The following is a 10906-nucleotide window of genomic DNA, read 5'->3' as shown; positions in this document are numbered from 1 at the left end:
CTATCAGAAAGCAAAGGTGTCACTATCTCAGCATCCCATGAAAAAAGTTTTGGGTTTTTTGGAATATTTTAGATTTCCGAATGCCAGATAAGAGAGACTCAACCTATAGTGCCTTGATTGTAGTGAATTTGGAGCAGTGACTAATCTATAACTGTAGGTTACAGATCCATAACTGCAATGCAGAATGCCAGCTACGGTTATTTTTGTGTATTTTAAAAAAAATGATTTGTTTCCTCTGTAAAAAAAAAAAAAAATAAGGAGAGGCTCTACAGTGAAGGGAGGTGGGATTTAAATAAAAAATGGTCCCCCTCTTGGTACATTTTGTCTGTAGCCATGGAAGTTGATGAAGTGAGACGCACACACACGCACACAGAGGAAAGATAAATGTATTGAAAACAAATGAACGGTAACCACCACACTTGAATGGTTTAATTCTTGTCTCTGAGGTAGATTAGCATTGTGTGATGCACAAACCTCAACCCCTTTAGCAGCAATTTCCTGTAGCCAGTTGACTGAGAAGAGAGGCCAAGGCTGAATTTTTGTGTATGATGACACTTTGTAGAAGGAGCTCTCCAAAATGCTGAGTTATTAGAGGGGTAGAGTTCAGCACCCTAGATGACAGTTATCACTAGAACCTGGAGCAGATTCACTATCCCACTGATATGAACAGTCACAACTAGTGTGTATTTCTTAGGATCTGAATAAATTATATCTCAAAGCGACATGATAGCCATGTTTAAATATTTGAAAGGCTGACATATTGAGGATGGAGCAAGCTTGTTTTATGCTATTCTAGAGATTAGGACACAGAGCAATGGATTCAGACTAAAAGAAAAGAGATTCCACCTGAACATTAGGAAGAACTTCCTGACAGTAAGAGTTGTTTGAGAGTGGAACACACTCCCTTGGAGAGCGGTGGAGTCTCCCTCCTTGGAGGTCTTTAAGCAGAGGCTGGATGGCCATCTGTCACAAGGAGTTTTTTGATTGTGAGTTCCTGCATGGCAGGGGGTTGGACTGGATGGCCCTTGAAGTGTCTTTCAACTCTATGATTCTATGATTCTATGAAAATCCAGCTCTATATAACCTGCTACTTTCCTTGGCTCAGATGTATTTAATCCTAAATATTTGTTTTCCATTCAATATATCTTCAAATAGAGAATATAACCGATATTAAACTGACAAAAATAACACTACACTTGATCTTGGCCAAAAGGCCAAGAAGCTGTCTTTTTGTACCAGTTTCTGGTTTGCGGATCTCAGAGTTTTAGTGTGATTATGTTTCTGTTCTCAGTTCAGGATGCTGGCAATGACATTTAGAGCCTTTGGAATTTCAATAGCTGAAGGCATGTCTCTTTGGAGGTTTTTAAAGAGAGGCTGGATAGCCATCTGTCAGTGGTGCTTTGATTGATTATTCCTGAAGGTGGGGAGGGGATTTCGCCTGGATGGTCCTTGTGGTCTCTGCCAACTTCTCTGATTCAATTGTTCTCTCCTTAGATATGGCTGTTGGGAGACCATGGGGCTGCTGATGGGGTTCTCCTATGTGCTCCACCAGTGAGGACCAAGTTCTCCATAGGTTTGTGAGAGAGGGCCTTCTACGTTGTAGCACCCCATTGGTAGAATACCCTATCCTTGGAGGCCTGACTGGCACTGAAGCTGGCTTTATTCCAACACCAAGTACCTATAAAGACATTGTGTGTGTGTTTTTTTTTTTTTTTAATTAAAGCCTTTGGGACCTAAGTAATTTATTCCAAAATATCCATGTACAGTGGCCCCATGTACAGTTGATCATAGGAACATGCTGAAAAACCTACAAATGCCTAAACAAGTGTTTTCTCTAGGGATTTCTAGGTTCTCCAGAACAACTTTATCAACTTCTGGCAGAGTTGCACTGGAGGATCTAGTCATTCCTAGAGAGAACATATAAATCAAATCCTCAAATAATCAAATCTGCAAAAGTCAAAGGCTCAAATGTGGAGGGCCAACTGTACATGTTTTTAAACTATTTTAACCTGCTGAATTGTTTAATGTGTTTTTATTCTGTTTAACTTCCTTGTATTGCTTTAAATTGTTTTAAGATGCTTAGACTTTGTATTTGTATGCTACCTATGATCTAGGATGAGATATAAATATTAATAACTAAATGCTCTGTGTGTGTGTGTGTGCTGTGTGTTTGCATGTGTTTGTGAATCTGTAAGCTTAAGATCCCACAAGCATGAAGTTTCTCCATCACTATATTAAAGGCAGTAACAGGTATAAAGATTGCTTTATTTTTCTGCCCTGCTTAAAGAAAAAGTTGAATTTTCTGCAGCAAGATAAAGATGGAAGAAATACTGAAACAATATAGAAGAATTAAAATTAGATGTTTTACAGTGGGCCTTTGGTATCTGCTGGGGTTTGGTTCCAGGACCTGCCATGGATACCCAAATCTGTGGATGCTCAGTAAAATAGTGTCCCTTATATAAAATAGTAAAATCAAAGTTTCAGTTTTGGAATTAAAAAAATATCCTCAAGCCTTGGATGGTTGCATCTATGGATGCAGAATCCATGGATATGGAGGGCCAACTGTTTGTAGTTTTTATGTGCCTTCAAATCAACTCTCACTTATGACTTATGGTGACTCTAGCACAGGATTTTCTTGGCAAGATTTATTTGGAGGGGTTTTGCCATTGCCTTCCTCTGAGATGGAAAGAGCATGAACTGCCCAAGATCATCCAAACGGTTTTCACAGCTGAGCAAGGCTTTTAAGCCTGGCCTCCCAGAGTTCTAGTCCAACACTTAAGCCACTAAACCATTCAGAAGAGGTTTGCCATTGGTTTCCTCTAAGGATGGGTGATTTGCCCAAGATAGCCCAGTGGGATACTCCATGGCTGAGCAGGTATTCAAACCCTGGTCTCCTGGAGTCCTGGTCCAATACTCAATGCCACCTTAGAATATCACGCAACGCCTCCATAAACAGTGAACAAGCTTGTTTTCTTCTGCTACAGAGACTACAGCATATAGCAATGGATTCGAACTACAGGAAAAGAGATCTCACCTAAATGTCAGAAGGAACTTCTTGATATGTTCAACAGTGGAATTCCCCTGAAGATAAAGTGTGTGGCTCACAGCCTCATCACACTATTCTGTATGTTTCCAACCAGAAGTAGGACCTGTTCCATTCAAAGGGAATTACTCCTCCCCAGCATTTGTGTTTCAAACCCCAGCCTCTTGATGGAAAATTTGCCTCGTGAGAAGTGAAAAAGGGAGTCCAGGATAGAGGGGAAATGATGATGGTCTTATACTCTTGGTTGTCTTATTGGAAGTGTTATGCTTTAGAGCTATTGTTGAGGACCTTGTTTCAGCTTTTGAAAAGAATACATTCTATATTTTTGTAAGCTTAGAGGTGATGATGTTAGGGATATTGTCATAATATATCTATCTGTCTTGTTTATTTTGTATAGATTTTTGTTTTGTTTTGTTTTGTTTGCTTTTGGGTTTTGGTGACCTTGGGCTATAAGCCACAATGATAGTCATTCATTTCAGTTTTTTTCTTTTTTCTATTTCCCTCCTTTTTGCTGTTGTTGCACCTTTAATGAAAATGCACAGCAGAGGCATTTAAGCCTGTAAGTTTTGCAAGATGAATCAACTTCAACAGTGGTATATTGAGGCTCTGAACACTAGACCATTGGTAATGACTTGAGCAGGCTCTGCTTTTCTTCCCCTTCTCTTAACATTTTAATTTTCTGTCCCTTCTCACAGCTCTGTGGAAAATTCGCATGGATGCACACCGTGGTGCCCGTACGGTGCCAGAGAGGACTTTAACTAGTCCCTGTTCTCTTTCTGTTTGTGCCAAGTACACTTTGTGGACATTCACTGTCAAACAAGGACCACGTTGCTTCATTCATCTGTACCCAGGAATTGTTTGCGACGCTACCCTTGGATTCTTCTTTTCCTCCTCCTCCTCCTCCTCCTCCTCCTGGGTCATTATCTATCCCCTTCCCCCTCTTGTGCTCTCACTTCTCTAAATATATTTTTTCTTTCTTTCTCCTGTGTGTCTCATCAGAAGGGTAGCTGTGACTCTGCCTAGGAGATGCTGCCAACTTCACCAGGCGTTCAGCCAAGAAGAGCAAAGTTTTAAGGAGGTTCCATATGCCTGAGCTCTAATAGCTGCCGGACCGGCCATGCTATGATGTTCCTCAGTGCACAAAGAGACATCACATCATTGCCCTTTCAAGGAGTTTTGCCTTGGCTTTTTTTTTAACGGAGAGGGAGAGAGAAACTGAGAGAGGGGGGAATCCAGAACCTCTAGGGTTGGAACATCACAAGCGTCTCTACTGTACATGGGCAGCCAAAGGCAACACCTCTACAACTGTACCCAGGGAGAAAAGTTATGTCAGAAGGTCACAGCTCCCAGTTAGAACCAACATTTTAACTGTTAAATGGTTAGGTAGATAGAAGATTATAGAGAAATCTTTTTCTCGGGGGGGGGGGGGCTGGATCCTGTCATAATTCACCCTCTGGGATCTGATGAAACTGATGCAGGGGAGTTAGACTACAATGGGTTTCTCATTCCAGATGACTCCCTTGCCAAATCTGAGAAGCTGGTGGCTGAAGCAGTTGGACATTTCCTCCTCCTCACCAGGACTTAACTGAAGAGACACCCCCCACCCTTAGAAGTATGGCAAAGAGACAAGGAAGATCTTCTTAGGAGCCATCTGTTAAATAGAAGACATTGACTAATCAAACATCTGGTGTCTATAGGCAGCCAGCTATAAATATCCCAGGAGCTGCTGCAAATTCTTGTTGTTCACAACCATTCAAACTCTTTGACTAACTGTGTTTTTAGTGTTCCTGTGCTTCCTGGCATTCTTGACCCCTTGCATGGATACACTTAAGGACTCCTTGCCTCTCCCCCTTTTGGCTTTTAATATCTGTACTACTGGCTTTAACAATATCTACACTGGATGAGACCTTACCCTCTTTTAGAGAATCATAGATGAATAGAGCTAGAAGGGACCCCATGGGCATTGAGTCTCAGCCCCCTGCTCAATGCAAGAAGTCTGTTTCCAGCAGATTGCTGTCCAGTTTCTTTTTGAAGATGCCTAGAGAAGGAGACCCCAGCACCTCCCTGGTCATTGGTTCCATTGCTGAACCACTCTCGCTGTCAAGAAGTTCCTTCTAATATTCAGTTGAAATATCTCCTGTAACTTCAAACCATTAGATTCTAGTTCCACAGAGAACAGGCTTGGGGCTCCATTCATCTTCTGAGATTCCCTGTGCATGACCTGGCCTGGCCTGACTTCCCAGTAGCTGCTTCCCTTAAGAGAAACCATATGTTTGGATATTTGCTATCTGCAAGCATGAGACAGACCCAAGCAGCCTATTTCTCCAAAATTCAACCTTCCTTCATGGTTTCTGTGCCTGTGGTGTGTCCCCTCTCACTTCAACTCCCCATGCCAGCATTGCTATGACAGTGTGCCAACAGAATTCCAGCCAAGGTGTATATAAGGGACAAAGTGTGACCCACGGGTCTTATGCAACTCCTAAAATCCACTTTTGTGGTCCTTCCCTCAACTTTGGTGGGGAGATTTTCACTGTGGAACTGGGGCAAGAAAGAAGGATTAGCCTCTACTTTCTGCATGCCATGATCTTGATCCATCCTCCTGAGATGCTTCTATTTGATGACAATGGGCTGTACAGATTGCCCCTAAGGGGCAGCAGGAGGCCGCCCCCTTCTTGGCCAGATCAGGGCCATGGCAACCTCATGCTGTGGCCTTGATCTGGCCTCTGGAGAGTGCAAAAAGGAGCTGCAAAAAGCGGCTTCTTTTTGTGCCCTCCAAGGGGTACCATAGCCGTGGCATTTGGATGCCGCGCCGGAAGTGCATCATGATGGCGTGCACCATCTGGAGTGGCACACGCCATTATGGTGCCATAGTTAGAGCAAGCGTCATCAGGACGCTGAATCCTGATTTCACCCACAGGCTGTCGATTTCTGCCAGTTTGTATAGGGCCTTCGACAACAACAAAATCCAGATTTGTGAAAACTGCAACCATACTTTTTACATATTACCTTGTTTGCTCCTACAATTTGGTGCAGCTTGTCTTAGAGCCTTTTCACACTACACGATTATAGTGCTATGATACCATCGTAATTGCTTTGGCTGTAACCCATAGAATGCTGGGGTTTATAGTGAAGTGAGTCTCTTAAGCTGTCTGGTTGATAATTCTAAATACTCCTCCCTAAACTCCAAATCTCATGGTTTCATAGAATGGAAATATGGCAGTTACAGTGGAATCATAGCACTATAATTCTGTAGTGTAGAAAGCTCTTGGTTGTGCCCCCAGCTGTATTTTCAGTATTCTGGCTCCAGAGTTGCCTCAAATTTCCCATTACCGCCGCACTTTGTAGCAATGCCAAGTTGCTGTCTCCACATGTGCCCCACTGTGTCACCCAGCACTGGTACTGATGGTAGGTGCTAGTTTCTCTGAGGTTGGAAACAAGGCACCCAGCATTGATCACATGGCTGGATGCCTTGTTGTGCTCTCAGACGGAGCGAATCACACCAAGTGACACAATGGGGATGCATGTGTAGACAGCTGTCCGGTGTGTTGCTATGGAACACTCTAGGTTTCCCCACAGAAAAAGAGCAAAAGGTAAGTTTTTTAAAAACAGTTTTAGTGAGAGATAGGGTAGATTCAGTGAAGAACTGGCCTTATGTCATGAAGACAGTCTGCACTCGAATCAGGGTTGTAGCCCTGCATCATGAGCTCGCTTTGAGGGCAGGGTGAGACCATTTTATTTGGCCCATGTAGATGAGCCCTTAGAATATCTTGTGGGATCTAGCAGGTCCTGCACATGCACACACATGGAAATACACACACACACTTTACCATTTTGGACATTTTCCCACCAAGCATTGAAAGCACAGGTCAATACTAGGGCATGTTTACTGAAAAATAAGCCCAAGAGTGACATCACTGGGCATGCAAGACATAGCTCTGTTTAAATCAGTGCATGGTTGCTCAGAGGTAAGTTCCAGAGTAAGAGTTTGCTAGGCTCTGGGGCAGGGCTTGGCAATGTTTGGCCTTAGGGCCCCATGCAGTCCCCCAAGATCATTTTTGTATCTTTCCTCACTCATCCACTCTCTCTTGGACTGTCCATTTTCTGACAAAAAAGCATGAGAAGCCTCTTGTAGAAGCCTCCAGGAGAAGCAATTAATCATTTAATATTACCTATTTTAAATAACCAGAAACAGACTTCCAGTTAGTTCTTGTTTGCTCTCCCTTCCCTTCCCTTCCCCTTCTTCTCCCTCCCTATCTTTCTTCCTTGAGACAGAAAATTCACCACCAAAGTTTCCCACACCTGTCCTAAGGGTAGTTTTTTAGAGATGATTTTTAAAAAGCAGACAAGCCATTCTGAACAATGGTTTTCCACAAGCTTAAACCATCATCTGGGCTTCAACCTCAAACTATGGTCTGGATTTCAAACCCAAACCACAGTTTGTGCAAAGCCTGATTTGACAAGGTCTCTACAATGAGTCTCCCACCCCCCCACCCCGCTTTTTCCTTTTTTCTTTTCCCCTAAGGTGAATTTTTGTCTTCATTTGGTCCTTCCTAACCAGTTTGATATGACAGTGGCAGAACTTGACAGCAATATTCATTACATTTTTATTTCTCCCTCTCTCTGTTTCTGAGTCCTTTATCTCAAGGTCAACCAGGAGGCAACAATGATGTCAGTTGGGCATTCTGGGCCTTGTACAGCCTGAATGAGCAATTTGTCATTTCCAATGAAGATAAGGGCTTCGTTTCTCCCTACAGCTGATATCAGCCATGATCTCTCTCGGCTGATCAGTACGGAAATAACAGAGCCACAGGTGCCTGGAAGAAATCTACCATCATAGCACGATGGATAGGTTCAGGCATGATCCAGGATTTCTCAAGTTTCAAGTCCTCGGGTGAATCCATCCCATCTTGCAGCATTAGCATTACGAAGAGAAACTCAGTCGTGTCTTGCGTTCTCAATCTACATTAAAGAGATGAGAGAGGAGCCCAGTTTGGAACTGCATGGCTTGCCTGCATTGGGTGTGACTGAGGGCCAAAACAGACAGCCCTAAAGGGGTGGCGTGATGCCTCCCATTTGAGCACTGGATTGGGGCCATGGCAACTGCATTCCACAGCCCCAATCTGGCTATTTGCTAGCTCAAAAAGAGGCGGCAAAATGCCACTCCTTTTTGAGCCGGCAAAAGGGAGCTCTTTCAACTGCCGCCGCAGCTTTGCAGTGCTCCTGTGGTGTGTGGTGTATAAATACCACACCACCAGAGCACTGCAATGCTGCCCGCCATCTTGTTGGGCAGGTGGCGTGATGCTGGCTTGGGGGCAATGTCAGGGCGGGTGTCATCTAGACACCATGCCCCCATGCCGCCCCCAAGCCGGCTCTTAATGCTGGTCTGTTTGGGACCTGAGTCTGGAAAAGTTATATTTTTGGACTACAACTCCTTAAACTGCCCAATGGCCATGCTGGCTGGTGGGGGGGGGGGGGCGCTCTGGGAGGAACTTTTTGGGACCAAAGCTGAATGATCGAGGGTGCAGTTGGATCAAACAAGGTCATAATTTGCCATCCGGATAACTACCCTAACGGAATAGTCTTTTAAGCATCCCTTAAATGTGTTTTTCTGTTAACTCATATCCTAAGCCTGTTTGAACATTTTGGTTTTGTTGTTGATTTGGTATTTTGTATAAAACTGAAATAAATAAAAGTAAACAAACAAACAAACAAATAGCAATAGCAAGCACACTTCTATACTGCTTATCAGTGAACTAGCACTCCCTAAGCAGTTTGCAGTGTATAAGCCAATTGCCCCCAAAAAGCTGGGTACTCATTTTACCGACCTACGAAAGGATGGAAGGCTGAGTGGACCTTGGAGCCCTTCTCTAGGATCGGATTTACAACAGTGTGGCTGTAGTACAAGCATTTAACCACTGCACCACCGAACAAACATCAAGATCCTGACTAAAATACAAAACCATCAAGAGCAATAATGGCACCAGTTTTAAAGGGCAGCTTAAAGAGATGGGTCTCTTGCTAAAAGTAATGAATACAAAACAGATCACAGCTCAGGGACAGTATTCTCAATTTTTCCCTTTTCCTTTTAAAAATTATTACAAAACAGTTGCTTGTGGTTAACTTCTCTCAGGTCAGCTTTGATGTATGGTGACCCTATGAATGAAAGATGTCCCAATTACCTCATTATCAAAAGTCCTGCTCAGGTCTTGAAGACTCAGGACTATGCATCTATCCATCTGGAATGGGGTCTTCCTCTTTTTCCTACTGCCTTCTACCTTACCAAGCATTATTGTCATTTCTAGGAGTCATGCCTTCTCATGATATGCCCAAAGTAACAAAGCAAGAACAACAGGTAAAACAAAGAAAAACAGCAATACACAATCATTGCATGACAAAGTGGTGTTATACATCAATAAAACAAGGCAGCAGGACAGCTTCCCCAACAATACATCAGATTATTATACAGTAAATGATGACACATAAAAAGCCTGCCTCCCATAAAGGAATATCATGTTTTTCCATAGATTTTGCAAGGCAGGCTCATATGGTATACAGTGTGTATGTGTGTGGTGTGCCTTCAAGTCTTTTCCAATTTATGATGACTCAAAGATGATCCGATCAGGAGGTTTTCTTGGCAAGATTTGTTCAAAGGAGGTTTGCTGAGAGCTCTGCTCTGGGGACACCGCAAACTACAATACCCAGAATTCCATAGCATTGAGCCAGGCCAGTTAAAGCGGTGTCAAAACGGATTATTTCTGCATTGTGGGTGCGGCCTCTGTTTCTCCAAGGTTATTCCTTCTCCCCAATTTCCTCCCCCCCTAAAACAGTACACAGTGGCAAGTGGAGAAGAGACTGTTTTCCTACCATGAATAGAATCTTTTCCTCTTTCTTTCTGTCTTTCGCACACACTTCAAATATTAATATGAATGGCTTTTGCTTGCTTCCTTTTTTCAAAAAGAAAAGCCATTATGCAGAAACTTCATTAAGTACGAGGCGCTCAGTGATTTTTTTTCATAACTTGTTTTTCTTGTTGTTTGACACTGACTAGAGACTTCTTTTCTTTTTTAAAAGAAAAAGATTACACTGCAATCCTGTTATGTCTGCACTCAGAGTTAAGCCCCATAGAGTTCAGTGAACTTCCTTGCAGATATATGGGCCTACAAATGCAATCCGAAAGACTTGGAAGAAATTCCCATCAAAGGCAAGGAAGCGTGCTTCTGAGTAAAGGACTATGCTATCAAGGGAGGCCAAAACCCACAAAGGAATCTGCTGGTATCAGATTTTCCCTATTCCAAAGGGTTGCCATACTTGTGATGCCAAACTGCCTTGTTTCAAGAGACTCTGCAGCCAGGTGGGAAGGACCTACTGGTCTTCGAACTGTATGTAGATATTTGTGTTTTTATCGGAGCAACTGTAGTCTGTTGCTTTGAGCAATGAACTAGGACTCTAGAAGGCCAGATTCTGAATCCCCACTCAGCCATGGAAACCCAATGGGTGACCCTTGGACTAGTCACACTCTCTCCAACTTAGGAGAATCATACAATCACAGAATCCTAGAGTTGGAAGAGACTCCAAGGGCCATCCAGTCCAACTCCCCTGACATGCAGGAACTCACAATCAAAGCATACCTGACAGATGGCCATCCAGACTCTGTTTAAAAACCACTCTCCGAAGCAGCATATTCCAATGTCAAACAGCTCTTACCATCAAGAATTTCTTCCTAATATTCTGATGGAATCTTTTTTCTTGTAGTCTGGATCCATTGCTAGTCTCTGGAGTAGCAGAAAACAAGCTCACTCCATCCTCATTATGACATCCTTTCAAATGTTTAAGCATGGCTATCATGTCACCCCCTTAACTTTC

General features: G+C 43.1%; 1 pseudogene; it reads right to left on the bottom strand.

The window, feature by feature from the left end:
* Positions 1-1104: 1104 nt before the first annotated feature.
* LOC149315490 (U2 spliceosomal RNA) lies at positions 1105-1226 on the bottom strand (annotated as a pseudogene).
* Positions 1227-10906: the final 9680 nt, after the last annotated feature.

This window comes from Sceloporus occidentalis, unplaced genomic scaffold, assembly GCF_023333645.1.
Source record: "Sceloporus occidentalis isolate IW3139 unplaced genomic scaffold, rSceOcc1.0.p SCAF_3, whole genome shotgun sequence".
Lineage (NCBI taxonomy): Eukaryota > Metazoa > Chordata > Lepidosauria > Squamata > Phrynosomatidae > Sceloporus > Sceloporus occidentalis.
This window is presented reverse-complemented; position numbering and strand designations above follow the sequence as displayed.